General features: G+C 31.6%; 1 long non-coding RNA gene and 1 other non-coding gene across 2 annotated transcripts in view; one reads left to right on the top strand and one right to left on the bottom strand.

Annotated features, from left to right (window-relative positions):
• Window positions 1-13,192, top strand: part of LOC143252835 (uncharacterized) — a 42,260-nt gene that overhangs the window by 1,506 nt on the left and 27,562 nt on the right. The gene's annotated exons all lie outside the window — the stretch shown is intronic.
• On the bottom strand, window positions 9,820-9,892 carry TRNAR-UCU (transfer RNA arginine (anticodon UCU)). Its single transcript has one exon. It is a non-coding gene; the product is annotated as a tRNA-Arg (tRNA).

The following is a 13,192-nucleotide window of genomic DNA, read 5'->3' as shown; positions in this document are numbered from 1 at the left end:
GTGTTTACCATATTATAATTTCGTAAAACCTAATATAATTATGTATTGCATATGTTTTGAAGAGCAACACTTATAAAAGATATAATAAAGATATTCGTTATTTTTAAATGTTAAAATATTTTTCAGAATAATTATATAAATGACCGATAAATCTCTTATTTGTCATCATTTATGATTTATAATGTAGCTAATACATCTGTTTTGAATAATTTAAAAATAATCGATATTTGGGCTCATAGATTTCTTTCAACAGTATCCACATGGTCTCATTTTGTTCTCATTTTCTCACTTAGAGAAAGGGGTTAGACAAAAAGTCCTGTCTACCATTACCTCAGTTTATTTCATTAAGAATCAAATCTTCAAGCAAAACAGTAATATTGCAAACAAATCTCAAGAATTAGTTAATGATCAGCTCAACATGCATATATGCCGAACATAGACCATTTCTTCACTGCATGGTCTTTTCTCTAGATTTGATACATATATAAAACAAGCAGCATGAATTTAGAAATTTACGCCATCAAATCTCTAACCAGAGTTCTGATGTCACAATATAGATAGACAATTACAAAGAAGATTTGTCAAATTCTAATATTTTTTATGAAGAACTTTACTGAAGGTATAGCTTTCTGTACCTCTGCAGGACAGGTTCCAGATATTGGCTGCTGCAGTATACTAAATAACTTTATCCTACTTCAACTCACTACCTCATTGCTTCTAAATTCATCTTCACGTGAGCGTTCAGCATTTGTGTTCTGCGTACACTGATTTAATAGTGACTTGAGGTGTACACAATCCGAAGAAAAATTTAGCTTTAATACATTGATATTATGACACTAGTATCAGCATTGAAACTGTTCATGTTCAAAGTTGGAGCTTATTAAAAATAAGTGCAAAAATAAATTAGATATTTTCTGTATTAAGTGTAACCAATTTTTGTATGAAATAAAAATATTGGTGGATTTGATCGAGAACATGCAAAGTCCAAAATATTGTGAATATTGTAATTCTGATGGAAAAAAAAATCCAACAAATATTAGTGTAACAAACTTGCAAGGTTGCAACTGCATCCTTTGAAAGGAAAAATTATATAAGTGTTTATTCTACAAGTGCATGAAGACGGATGTTTTAATCTGTAGATGAGATATATGACATCGAAAGGAAGTGACAGAAATAGCTCTGAAGTGACAATGTGTTCAGTGTTGTATACCTATTTACCATCAAACTACTGTTTTTTAATGACGATTACAAAACTACTTTAAAAGTGAATAATATTCTCTCATCTCTGATTTTTTTATTCCTTAAGTAAATTCATGTGATAATGTGATACGACTTTAACGTATTTTTATTCCTACAATGAACATTACTAAACATTATAATAATTTCATTCATGCTTAAAATGTAAAAACTAAAACTGTTATATCTATACATTTACACTTTTAAAATGTTAGATTATTTATGGATCTTAGTGAGTTATATTTGTAAACATGTAACAAATATGTGAGTTCTAGATTGAAAACACAAATTATGAGCTCTGACAACAACAGGAATTAATTTTGACTTACCATCAAATATTAAAAAATACATGAACTTATATCTAGCTGTCTGTATTGTTATGTAGAATGCATGAATAATAAATGTGTATAATTAACTGTTAAGCTCAGTGATATACAAAATCCGTTTTTTATTGTCAAAGTATCCCAGACAGTTTCATTTATAGTTAATTATAAATGCAAAAATATAAATATAATAAAATAATATGATAAAAGATCAATGTTAGGAATGTGTTCTCTAATAATAATGACTCAAAAATATGACCTCATTCAAAGTGCCCACTTTTGTTGAAGACATAATCATATTATACAATCTGACCCTGGTGTTGAAGACATATCCTTAAGAATCAGTTACACAATAGTGAATGCTAAAATTGAGTGAACGTCCTGAGACAGCGAATGTTTAGACGTTATATCATGAGAACCTGTCATTACATACTATAATTATACGACCTGTGGTTATTGTCGAAATTCAGTCATGTTTAATTGCGGCTCCAGACGATCGCGTTGACAATTGCAATGCTTCACATTACACGTGTTGACCTTTGGTATCACAAATTATAAACCATGCTATCAAACATTATATATATATACATATTTGCCGGATAATATAAAAAAAATTAGTTAGTGTAACATAAAGAAAGGCATTTTCAATGACTCTATCGGTTTACCAACAAGTTTCACAGTGTTACTTTCATAGATATCTGTGATATTTATTTTTAATTGGATATTTTGATATTGTATACATATTATGCTGTTTGGAAATTGATGGTAATTTATATTATTAAATATTGATATTTCAAAGTACTTTCAACTTAAACAGTAGTGTGTTAAATGTAAATTTTACGGATTCACATAAAATATATCTTTTAATCTAATAATTTTACTTTCTGTAACAAGTAACACTTTTACTTGGAAATTTGAAACTCTATATAATTTGTCTCTTTTCAATACATTGCATCTAAAACACTGCATCACAAAGTTTTTGCTTCTTGAACACTGTTGGGTGTCCCTTATAGATTTTTGGCTGCTGATCATGAAAATCACATCCACATTTTCCAATTACGTACCATTTCATCGAAATCTTTAGTTTCACCAGGACATTGCTACAATGGAAAAACGATATCAGGGCAACTGGAATCCGTCAATGCTTGCTGACTACTGTTGGACACTGCAACGTGATGCACCGGACATTGAATACAAACGTAAATCAGGAGCAAAACACTTTTAATTATGTTGAACTTAATAGCGTATTAGAAACATAAATGCAATTAAATACGTTATTACCAGTAAATAGTTAACTGTTTATTTCTCAGAGTTCCTACGTGTTGAAATAAAACCAAAACTATATTTGTGCATACCCACCAGGTACCTGTCACAATCAGCAAAAACTTTTCAGGAAGCAAAACTTTAAAAAAAATTGTTGTGAAGTGTAAATTATATACTTTACTATTTTTATACTATTTTCACTGTATTTGAAACACAAAGTTGTAATGACAAAAATAATCAATTGCCAACATTCCATAACTGTTATAAAACGTTTTATTCAGATGACCGTGTGTCGCCAGGTGGTCAAGAAGCTTGACTATGAGGGTCGAGGGTCAGATACCTGTTCCACCAAACATACTCGTCCTATAACTGTATGAGGAGGCGTTATAATGTGTCAATCATTTCCACTATTTATTGGTAAAAAAGTTTATTAAGAACTGTTGGTTGGTGGTGATAACTAGCTGCCTTCCTTGTAGTCTTTTGTTTGTTTGTTTTCGTTTTTTAATTTCACCCAAAATTACACAAGGGCTTGTTGCGCTAGCCATCCTTAAGTTAGCAGTATAAAACTAGAGGGAAGGCAGCTAGTCTTCACCACCCACCGCTAACTCTTGGTCTACTCTTTTGCCAGCAAATAGTGGGGTTGATCGTCACCTTATAACGCTCCCATCGCTGAAATGGCAAGCATATTGGTGTGACGGGGGTTCGAACTCCCAACCCTCAGGTTACGAGTCAAGCGCCCTAACCATCTGACCGTGCTGAGCCAACTAGTCTTTCACTGTTAAATTATGGACGGCTCGGGTACTTAGAGAAAGGTATTCCAAAAAAATGATTGAGCGTTAAACGTAAAGGAATGAAATCAAAATTAGCAGCCAAACTGTAACTACACTTTTAGCACTAATAAAACGCTTAGAGGAAATCTTATTTCATTAGTGAGACAAACCGCATTGTTTGTTCAACTTTGAGCACTTTTCGTGCAAAGAAAAGAAGGATATTCAATCAATATTGAAGATTTTATATTTCATTTAATTTTTAATAACAATCTTATTCCGATTTAGAAGCGTTTGAATAAAACTAGTTAGGTATTAACTAAAACTAAAAATGTGATTAATGGAAAAGAGAAAATATATACACAAATTTGAAAGTAAATATGATTTGTATACTTTAGGCAGACTAAAAGAAACTTAGAATATACAATAATCGAACACAAAAGAAATGTTGAAAGTAATAGAAAAAACTCTGCACTAGCTGAACATGTAAGTACTGGTCATATTATTCGGTTATAAAAGAACTGTTATTTTGGCTATTTGGAATGATGCGGTAGCTAGAAATGTTAAAGATTCTATAGAACTAATAGAACATATTAAAATATTTATGTTTTCGATAAGGATGGAGAGTTGAGAAGTCGGAAAGTACATAGATTGTGTGATCATTATGTTTGGTATATAAATTAACTAGTAGTTCTGAGTCACATGATGAATGGCATTGGTTTATACGGTTTAAACTCTTGAGAGTGACATGTAGTGTGTGTATTTCAAATTTTTGAAAATCTTCGAATGAAGCTATTAAATTGTGTACTTAGAAATATTAATTGTTTGAGTGTTTTAGTCACTTAAGATATCATAAAAAAATTATAGTTTGCATTTAGTGCTAATATATTCTCGTATACATGATATATTTAGAAGTAGATTATAGTGATGTTCTTAAAACAATTTTCTCAGCAATTTTAATTTTCAAGTTTTTGTATCTATTCTTTTTACTTGAAAACATAACACAAAAATACACTAAAACAGAAAACTCAGATGCATTCGTAAAGACAGGATGTTTTACGAAAAACAAAAAGAGAAAAATTCAATTATAGTAAACCTGGCAACAACAAATCCATCATTCCTTATAGACTTTTATTTAGGAGTCAAAAGAGGAAGTGTATAATTAGTAACTTACAATTATAAATAACACTGTTAATTGAATGAAAATTTAGGAAAAACATTCGACTTATCATTTCTCAGCGAAATCATGTTCTATCCATAAAAGTTGGGAAATATTCTAAAAATGCAGCTTCTTTAGTTCGAAATTTTCTTACTTATAGGATAAAACTTTGTCTAGATCACTAAAGCCAGTCTGATATTTTTGTAAAACAAAAACAGAAAAACTTGTTCATGTTATGTTTGATTGTTGGTGTTTGAAAAACAAGAAATAAAAGTAGGCAACACCCAGAACGTTTGTGTCCACATCTGGACACAATTGCACCAGATCACCCGATGTTGTTTATTTGGATACTGATAAAAAGGCTAATGTAGTTAATGAGGAATTTGAACTTTTCGTGTCTGTTGGTTATGTGTCTTTGACAAATGACACTGCTAACCTCATACCCATACATATTCGGCGTGATACTGGGGAGACTAAATTATGGTTGTTAAGAAGTATCTTGCCTTTAGATTCGGGTTCTGTCACTGGCGAGTCTTTTATTATTCAGGATGCTGAGGGTGACTTTGTTAATATTCTTCTTCATAATGCTTATTTAGTATCAGACCTAGTTTCAGGACACGTTTTGGATGGAGTATGACTAACTCTGTCAATGAAGGGTGTATTAGTTTTGTTGGGAAACGATTTGACTGTGGGAAGTTCTTGCCGAACCAAAAATGGTAAGTGAGCAGATCAGTTTCATCTAAAATTTCTTTCAAAGATAAAGAATTAGAATACGCAAGAAATTATTTAGTTTCGTTAGCAGCTAGGTTAAATAATATCAATACCGAAATTTGATGCTTACTTAACTATAGCAGTTACTAAAGATTGTATCCAATAATTTGTTTCAACGTTTCGAACACACGTTTCTTTTTATAATGTTACAAAATATAAAGACTGAGGTCTTCTGGAAACTCAAACTCTAAGTAAAAGTATAGGAATTTTATTTTTTATCATTTGGTAAGTGTAATGAATTTTTAATGCTCTTGAGTTATTTCAATACAATGAAACTCGTAAACTGATTGAACTAAATCCAGTTTGTGAATTATATGTTTACGAATTTAAAAAATAACTGAAACTACGCTTTAATAAAATTGTAGCTGTGCTAATGAATTGTTGCTGGAAAGAATTTTAATTTTTTTTACCTTATCGATTTATTAAAAGAGAAAGATATTAAAATAATGAATGAAATAAAATATCTTACCCATGTTTTCAAGAAAACGAAAAACCAGGAAATAATTAGAATGTTTTTTTTAATTGAACTTGTAATTTACTATTAATCCACGTGAGCATATGAAATAAATATTATTTAAACTATCTTGAAGTTTGTGAGTTGTTTTTTATAATGTTTCATAAAATAAATAAACGTGGTTTAGGTAACGATAACGTTTAATGCGGAGAAAAACTGTGAGTATTTCATCAATGCTGTTCAAATTTTAATCAATTTTTCGACGATTTTGAGCTTCTAATTAAGAATGTGTTTGACTCCTTACACTCTTTAACATTTTGCACTTTTTAACAATTTGACCTGGCATGACCAGATCATTAGGGTGTTCGATTTGCAGTCTTAGGATCACGGGTTTTAATTACCATCTCACAAAAATATGTTCCCCTTTTCAGCCTTCCAATTTCGCTATTCGTTGATAAAAGAGTGATCTAATGGTAGTGATGATTAGTTATATTTCCCTCCAGTATTTCACTGCTAAATTTGGGATCAAAATCACTCTTACATAAATACTACTGTTGTATAAGACTTACAAGTTGGGAATTAAGCATAAAGTTATACAATTGCTTATCTGTGATCTGCTCATCACGGGTATCGAAACACAGTTTCTAGCGGTGTGGGTCCGCAGACATATCGTTGTGCCACAGGAGGGTGTATCAGACTTCCTTAGGAATATATATATATATATGTCTATCAATTTGAAGTTTTATGAAGAATGACAAAGTGATGTTTATTTAATACCAAACATATTATTACACTATTTTATGAGTAGTTCTTGAAAGTCTAGATTGGAAAAAAAGTCTTTTGTACATATTACTCAACACGTTCTGCTACTTTTGATTACACAACACCAATATTAAAGATAGTTGATTGTTTGCTGGGTTTTCCCCATTTCACATTCACAGAGAGGTTTTATATTATACTTAAACGATAACCGATTCTGAAACAGTTATGCTTGATATATGTATATACACACACAGGGAAACAGTGAGAGTGTTAGGTCAAGGAAAAAGTATGCATGTCTACTAATAGAGCAATATGTGAAAAATAAATTATGTGAAAACCTCGCAGTAAGACACTTCAATCTATGTACACCTAACCTCAGCTTCCCTCACTATCTTCATTAATAGCCATTCTTAGAAAGACGATAAGGGAATCGGCCCGGCATGGCTTAGCGTGTTAAGGCATGCGACTCATAATCTAAGGGTAGCGGGTTCGCATTCCCATCGCGCTAAACATGCTAGCCCTTTCAGCCGTGGAAGCGTTACAATGTGACGGTCAATTCAACTATTCGTTGGTAAAAGAGTAGCCCAAGAGTTGGCTGTGGGTGGTGATGACGAGCTGCCTTCCCTCTTACACTGCTAAATTAGGGAGGGCTAGCACAGATAGCCCTCGAGTAGCTTTGTGCGAAATTAAAAAAAAAAAAAAAACAAACAAACGACAAGGGATGAAAGTTTATTTTTACCGCAAATTCCCGGTTATAATATCCACTATAATTTTTTGCCTTATTGCGTCCGTGTATAATGCGTAGAGCAATAATAACAGTTAATTGGCATTTGTATACTGAACTGTGCATTGTTGTATTGTTTAGTAATTGTACATGCCCGTGATAGTGAATACCACTGCCTACTAATTAATCGTGTTACTTAATGAACAAACAAAGGCTGAACTTAAGATTATTTATAATTTGTATATATGTGTTTTAAATAATGACCTATACACAAAACATAAGACAATAACTACGATTGAATGTCACTGTGAATGTATAAGATAGTATAGCCATGCTATTACACAGCGCAAAAACCTTCTAAAATAGAAAAAAGTTAAACTAAATTAAATATTTACTGATCATCATTACAAATACCAACATACAAGCCATCTATTTCTTATGGTTGACAAAATGAATCTGTTATATATGCATAAACTGATACCTGAAACACAAGTAACAAGAGTTCAGACTTTTGTTTACACATTTTTCTTACGCTGCTTTTTTTTTTTTTGTTGTTCATGTGTAGGGTTTGGCATGGCCTAGTGCGTTGAGGCGTGCGCTTCGCAATCCGAGGGTCGCGGGTTCGCGCCCGAGTCGCGCCAAACATGCTCGCCCTCCCAGCCGTGGGGACGTTATAATGTAACGGTCAATCCCACTATTCGTTGGTAAAAGAGTAGCCCAAGAGTTGGCGGTGGGTGGTGATGACTAGCTGCCTTCCCTCTAGCCTTACACTACTAAATTAGGGACGGCTAGCACAGATACCCCTCGAGTAGCTTTGTGCGAAATTCCAAAACAAACATGTTCATATGATCTGACAGCGACAAACGATGATTACGACAGAATATAAGATACGTTGAGGTGGCCTTCGGACTGAAAATTTTGTTTAAAATATACATTAACAATGCTGTTCCCTCATAGTGTACATTTTATTTTAGGCTTAAAGAGTTTTGGAAAACAAAGTGAGTGCTATATGTGGGTATATACGATATTTGGAACAATGACGAATGTGCTTGATTTACTTTTTAATTCATCCACGTATTTTGTTTTTTGTTTTTGTGAGAAAGTCAGTCATATCGAACAAGAGTAACACTAAAGATATTTTTTCTTACCAAATCTGAGCATGTTTGAAACTCTTACACCCATCAAAAGAACTGATTTTAATATTCAGAGAAATAAAGCATTAACTGGTAAAAATCGAATATAAATAAATATGTTCAAATTTTCCTACAATGAAAGATTATTTTCATTGACCGACATCCTGTTCTGATAATCACTGAAGATGCATGATTTTACAAAGATGTATGAAGAGTATGTTAGCTGTTTCTGTCTGTGGAGCTACAACTAATATTAACTGACGTTCTATAATAAATAATGATTGTATGTAAAGAAACATAGAATTTCTTGAATATATATTTTCTCCAATCTTCAAAGACATCATTGCTATTAACTTCTGATTAAAGCAAGCTATTTCCATAAATCATAAAAGTAAACTAAATAATTATAAGTGAATTAAATAGAATTCTACCACTTTTTATCTATTAAATTTATCTGTAAAATCTGTCTACACATTATGTTTTTACACCTATTTTCTTTTAATCAGTGAAATATTTAAGGTTTTTCTCAGTCTAAATAAGGAACTTACGATGTCTAACTAAATACTTGTATCAATTGAATAGAACGAACGTTTCACATGATACTATTATAATAAAATTAGTCTCCTTTTTATGCATAAAATAATTGTGTTGCGAAGCTCCATAACGATGAAGGCCTTCGCATAAAATATCTTTAGATAGCTGAGAAAAGATATAATATAAAGTATTATCACACAGTTTTAAGAAGATTAATTCAGCAAAGAGAAGAAAACCAATTTTAAGTATGTTGAAATGTAAACATTAGTAGTTTACGACGAATGACCACAAGCAGCATAATATTTTAGTGATGATTCATAATTATCAGCAATTTAAAACATTATATGCCTACTAATAATAAAAAGTACACAAGAGATCTAAGACCACTGCTTGTATCGTGCAAACCCATTAGTTGTTGTTAAGGTATTTGTAAGGAAATCAAAAGAGAATGCTTTTGTTTGTCTGGATATGAAGGAGGAGAAAAATACAAATGTATTAAATTAGCTATGTGAGTTAATGTTATTCTTACATGTACAGTGATGCTGTCACATTTCCAATGAAGTCATAACCAAGAAAAAGTACTGAAGAAACCTTTGGCGTCTTGTCTGGTCTCTCTGGTGTTTGGGTATATTTATGTGTATACCCACGAGGGTCAGGTGCACTCGACTTCTTCCTCCGAAAGTTTATTTCCCGAGCCACCAGTGAGGATCGAACTCACGACCCCTGGTTTAGAAGACCAGTGCTCTAAACACTGAGCTATGGTGGTCTCTTTGGTATATAGAGACAGAGAAATCATCTTAAATATCTCTCCCATCAGTATATATAAGTGGTAAACCATATAAAGCCAAATAAAATATTAGAAAAGCAACGATGTTCTGGCTGTGAAGTAATTGCAAAATCATGAAATTTGAAAATGTAAAATATTTTATGTTCAAAGAAAAAATAAAAAGGATCACCTTTCCAAGTTACTGGGTTTACTTTTATTTACTGAAAATATACCTCAGTGAGAAAGAAATGTATAGACATAGTTGTGTTGAATGAACTTGAATACCAATTGCATTATGTTATACCTTTACTACTTCTTTCCTCAGATGTGTGAATTTTTTGATGTTAAAATTACATGCAGTTTATATAAATTACACATCAAATAATTATACATTTACTGAAAATAAACCATTTTTAATTACCACAACAATATTTGTGGCTTTTGTTTTCTAGGTAGATCAATGATACTGTCAAATTTGTAAATCTGGCTGTAACACGAAAGTAAAAAAATAGTATGCTTCAATATTCATTTTCTAAACACAAGAGGAAATAAAACAAGAACAAAGAAAAGTGGGTAGACATACGAAAGAATATTGTGACCTGTTGATGCTTTAAATTGGAAAACCTAGCATTTCAAAAAGTATCCTTTGTTTCTTTTTATATTTAAAAAATAAATTCATATGAATAGGCATTTTAGTTACAAAGTTAGAATCGTCACAATTTAACAATTTATTCTGATTTATTATATTCTTAGTGCTTCTTCGACAAAAATAAGGGAGTAATGCTATAAAAAATTAGCTAATAGAAATATCTATGTTTTTGTAATTCACACTAGATTTTATCGGTTGTAAATATTAAAACTTTTGCTTAATTTATTCACAATAATTCACCAAATTTATCAGAAATCGTCAACTGAAACTACTTGAATTTAAGTTAAAATTGGATCACATGAGAATATCTAACAATTGTTATCTGTTTGTTTGTTTTTTGAATTTTGCGCAAAGCTACTCGAGGGCTATCTGCGCTAGCCGTCCCTAATTTAGCAGTGTAAGACTAGAGGGAATGCAGTTAGTCATCACTACCCACCGCCAACACTTGGGGTGCTCTTTTACCAACGAATAGTGGGATTGACCGTAACATTATAACGCGCCCACGGCTGAAAGGGCGAGCATGTTTGGCGCGACGGGGATGCGAACCCGCGACCCTCGGATTACGAGTCGAACGTTTTAACCCACCTGGCCGTGCTGGGCTCCAGTTGTTATCTACAAGCATGAAACTGCCCAACTGCAAACAATAAAATAACTTATCAATGAATTATCAAATTTAAGTATAACAAATACAATGTTTGGATCCCAGTTTACGCTTTTAAAGTTGTTCTATATAAAAGAGAGAAGGGAATTAAAATAGATTTAAATGAACACTTTTGTGTTTGTTAAAAATATAGTAATGTTTCTTTTTATTAGTGTTTGTTTTATTTTTCGCCTCTTTGAAGAATAAACTAAAGTTTTACTATATACACCCGGTAAAATCTCGTGTGAGCGATAAGAGATTGTTTTAAGTCGATTGTATTGAATGTATCAGTACCACTTAAAAACAAATATGGTGGTGAACTTATACTAGACTTTGTGATAAACATAAACCTTAACGAAACGATATTCGGAAATAAATATTATTTTTCTTACTAATTTTCTTAATTAATTCAGTGTGCCCCACTTTTTCTATGCCCTAAAAGAATACCACTTTGTTTTGGAAGAAAAGAATAAGATTATCTCTCTATGTATGTATCTATAATTTGATAAGTTTACACATTTTCGTCTGCAATATGTAACGGAATATTCTACTTTAGATAAAAATACAAAATAAATGATTTTGTCATCCATAGGAGAATAAAGACAGCCTGCAAAGTAAACAAACAAGAAAAAAATATTAGTATAATGCCAATATACAGATACCTATTCTTTTTATACTACTGTTGGAGTAAAGGTAAAATATTTATGTGGTCAATTCTTTAACTACCTAATTTTGAATCAGTTAAAAATACCTGAGCAAGTGTATTTAAATTTGTAGATTTCGTTATTAACAAATATGCATTATTACTAATTGATGTTTCAGATTATTTCAAATTTAATAATTTTGTTGGATAAATGATTGAAGTACTGAAGTATTTAGAGCTATTACAAATTTTAAATTACTGACTGGAGATAGTAATTATTCATCAGCACTCTACTTCATACAATCCAGTTTAAATGATTTACTGTCATTCTTGTAACGCACCCACAGAGGATACTGTTTTCTGAGATTAAATGTATTCGAAACAAGCTGGCGAGATTTATATCACAAGGCCAATCTTTTCTCATTGAACAGGAAATATTGAGATTCAATATTTAATCATTTTATTTGTTTTGTTATATTTTTCAAATATACGCAAAATTAACCCAGATAAAAGTGGATTGAAGGAACATACGATCTGAAGTCAATCTATTTTAAAGTTTTGTGTTTGAGGTTTGTACTCTTAGTATTGGTGTTGATTTTACTTGAGCCATTAACTTTACCTTCATACCAGCTGTGATGCTGGTGTTGGATAATTCAAGAAGATAATTCGATGAATCGTTTTTCTTATGGATTTGATTAGTTTCAATTTGTGCTATTAGTACCATTAAATATGATTAATCTATTTTCGAAATGTTTCCTACGTATAGAAAAGTAGTCGAACAATTGTTTCTTTACATTTTTATTAAAGTGTTGCTTACTAATTATCGGATCTAGGATGCCTAGTGATTATCTGCGTGGTTGTTATCGAAGGATCCAAAATTCGAGTTGCGGTATATCGCTAAGCACGTTTTACAATTTCAGCTGTATAGGTGTTATAGCTATATCATTTAATACAGCTTTCGAGTTAGGATTAGCCACATAAGCGAAGGTTTTTCTGGATGTTTCCTCTTCATTTAGTCCGCAGTTTTTGATTATTAATGAGTATGTTTGGAGTTTCAATGACATTAACTTAACTGCTTGGATAATGCGACACGTAAAGTTCTCTGTTGCTTGAAAATACCAAATACTACAACTAATAGAGACATATCCTCTTTTTTTCTGAAAATTTCTAGTTTTCACACAACATTTATCGGTTAGAACTATATATACATTCAATGCTGAGTCAAGATGTTTCAACATATGTTTTGTTTATGTTATGCCGGTAATTTCTTCCAACATCTTTAAAGGTAATTGCCTTGTTTCAACACTGACTGTGGCGTATGTGAACTGAAAATGAAATTACCGTTTCATTCACCACAACTGAGAAAGA

The sequence above is a fragment of the Tachypleus tridentatus genome, chromosome 6 (assembly GCF_004210375.1).
Source record: "Tachypleus tridentatus isolate NWPU-2018 chromosome 6, ASM421037v1, whole genome shotgun sequence".
Lineage (NCBI taxonomy): Eukaryota > Metazoa > Arthropoda > Merostomata > Xiphosura > Limulidae > Tachypleus > Tachypleus tridentatus.
This window is presented reverse-complemented; position numbering and strand designations above follow the sequence as displayed.